This window comes from Lissotriton vulgaris, chromosome 1_1 (assembly GCF_964263255.1).
Source record: "Lissotriton vulgaris chromosome 1_1, aLisVul1.2, whole genome shotgun sequence".
Classification (NCBI taxonomy): Eukaryota; Metazoa; Chordata; class Amphibia; order Caudata; family Salamandridae; genus Lissotriton; species Lissotriton vulgaris.
In genome coordinates, this window is record NC_141685.1 from 36259527 (window position 1) to 36262545 (window position 3019).

The window sequence follows — 3019 nt, forward strand, 5'->3', positions numbered from 1 at the left end:
ACTTAGCAAAAGGACAGCCTTTCATAGACCCGATTCCACAGACACATCAATAACCGGTTGGGGTGCCCATCTTCAACATTACAGAGTCCACTGGCTGCGGTCGGACAAACACAAACGTCTCCACATCAACTACCTGGAACTTCTAGCAGTGTTCCTGGCACTCAGCTTTTTTAACCCAACGCGTAGGCAAGACTGTCTTAGTGTGCACTGACAGCATGACAGCAATGTACTACCTACAGAAACAGGGAGGGACTCACTCTCTCCAGCTGTCGTGCCTTGCACAAAGCATTTGGTATTGGGCGATTCACCAGAAAATCAATCTCCTAGCAGAACACCTCCCAGGAGAAGACCATTAGATGCAGACCTGCTCAGCAGACACAGGCAGCAAGTCCACGAGTGGGAACTTCATCCCCACTTCTTCTTCCCTACGTGCAAAAATGAGGTTTTCCACAGATAGATCTGTTTGCCACATTGCACAACGCAAAATGCCCAAACTCTGCATCCAGATTCCCACACCCAGCATCCAAAGGCAATGCCTATGGACGATTTGGTCAGGGATATTTGATTACGCTTTTCTGCCTCTCCTGCTAATTCCATTACTAGTTCGGAAGCTCAGACAAATGTCCCTCACTGATCTTATTTGCCTCCACATGTTCTCGTCAACCTTGGTACTCTCAACCTTAACACTATCAGTGGTTCCACATCAAAAGCTACATCTCACAACGGGGCCCCTGCGGGAGAAGTGGACGCATGATTGTGGGAACATTGAGGATTCGGAGTGGCAAGAGGCGATTGCGTCCCCGAAAGAATTAGGCATCCCCTCACTTCTCCGCTTGGTACAACTACGCATATTACATAGATCATATCTCACTGGTTAGAGGCGGCAGACCCGAGAGCAGAGGACGGCCCGGGACCAGGGTTCGATTCCCGGCGCGACAGGTTTCTGGACCAGGGTCAGCGGACTCGTTAATTCTCTCGCCTCGGTGCCCACTCTGATCAGCGATCACACTCGGCAACTCTGGGCATTAGCTTGCCTCATCTTCACTAACGGCCCCACCAGACCGCCGGGGATGCCTGGTCTCACCCTGGAGATACCCATTAAGGGACCATCTCTCAGGGAAGCCAGGAAGGGTTTCGCAGCGGTCGAAGCGCCTTGGGACCCTACGGGTAAGTAGTGCGCTATATAAATGCCTATACATTTACATACATTTACATACACTGCATAAGATGAGACGAATAACACATTCTTACTGCCTGCGGGGTTGTAGTGAGGAAAGGACCTTCTATCACACTATATGGGACTGCCCGAAAATTGCACCCTACTGGACACAATTGATGCGAACCATGTCTCAATCGGAGGGGGTCTCAGTACTACCAGATCCTAGACTTAGACTAGACTATCGCTATCAAAATCCCCCCCCCACCCTGCCTCCCTGCCAAGCAGATACAGAACCATCCACCACCCCCAACTGAGCAGAGTGCTTACTTCCCAGAACAAAATGTAGTGTTCTTGAGGGTGAGACTACCGTGACTGCTATAGCCTCCTTCCCACCCATCAATGTCCATGCAGCGATACCAACATCACGGTAGGTCCTACCTGTAGGAGTCTTCATAACTTGCCTGTGTATCGCGTCCTTAATCGACCCATTGTAAGGAAGGTCAATGTAACAGTACCCACCACCTTGTGCTCACCGCCCAATCTCGGGCCGTGTCCATATCATAGTCTCCTACTGCGTTGTTGTGAAGCGTGGCAGCCTGTGAGTTCCTTAATCCTTAAAAAGCCAAGTCATAGCGTCGCTTCTGTGATGCAGTTTGTTGTGGGCTTCTGTCTTTTCCATTATCGGTTATTATGTCTTGCGTCCCGGTTCCTGGGTTTCTCTGTCTGCCGCCAGCCCTCCAACCATTCTTGCGCATCTTTGGGCGATTCAAAAAACCAAGTTTTTCCCTCCGCGTCAACACGCAGCTTCGCTGGGAAGAGCATTGAGTATTTGAGTTCCCTAGAACGGAGTTCCCTTTTCACTTCCGTGAAATTTTGTCGTTGTTGTGCCACCGCTGCCGTGTAGTCTGGATAGAAGGTGACCTCTGCGTTGTCAATTTTGACTGTTGGAGCCATTCGAGCTGTCTGCAGGATGGCATCGCGGTCGCGAAAGTTGAAGATCCTCGCTAAGATTGGACGCGGTGGTGCCCCTGGTTTCGGTTTCCCCCCTGGCACCCGGTGGGTACGTTCCACTGAGAAATTATTTGACAGGCCCTTCGGTTGCAGCGTGGTTTGGATCAAGTCTTCTACAAATAGGTCCAACGCAGGCCCCCTGTTGTTTCCGGTACACCCACCAGGCGTACGTTGTTGCGCCGTGAACGGCCTTCCTGTTCGTCAAGTTTCGCCTTTAATAGCAGATTGTCATCTTCCAGTTTCTGTACTTTGTGTTTCAAGGCCGCCGTGTCGTCAGTTAGCCCCGATGTAGCTTTTTCCGCCTCAATCAAACGGTCTGACAACTTGGAGAAGTCCGCCCTTAGCAGGGAGATATCAGTGGAGATAGTGCCCATTGAAGTTTGCATTGTCTGCAATGCCGCCATGACGTCTTTCAGGGTGACCTGTTCGGCGTCACCAGGCGGGTTGGTCGTCTGGGATGATGTGCGTGGCGCTTTGCTTTCGAGTGACCATTCTGGGGTTCTTTTACATAGGCATATTTTTCCAAGCGCGGAGGCTGTTGCACCTTGGGCCCCTTGCCCGTCATGGTACTTGATCGCAGTGGACACGCACCCAAAAATTCGTGAGGACAGGAGAAGAGCCCTGTTTGTCAACTGTTCCTCGATGTGTTGTACAGTGTGTTCCTTGGTGACTCCGGGAATGCGTGTGGGCCTGCGCTGCGCTGGGCTGGTCCGCTGTGTAGGACCAGCGGCCTGTGGTACCTCCAGCTCCTGTCTTTCAGCCTTGGAACTGCTCCCTATAGCCCCCGCTGAGCTCGTGAGACTGCGCCGGTTGTCTTCTCACAGTGCTATCTAGGGTATGCCCCTTAAA

The 3019-nt window shown here is 51.7% G+C and overlaps 1 protein-coding gene across 1 annotated transcript in view; it reads left to right on the forward strand.

Annotated features, from left to right (window-relative positions):
- Positions 1-3019, forward strand: part of LOC147737086 (uncharacterized) — a 138343-nt gene that overhangs the window by 30337 nt on the left and 104987 nt on the right. The gene's annotated exons all lie outside the window — the stretch shown is intronic.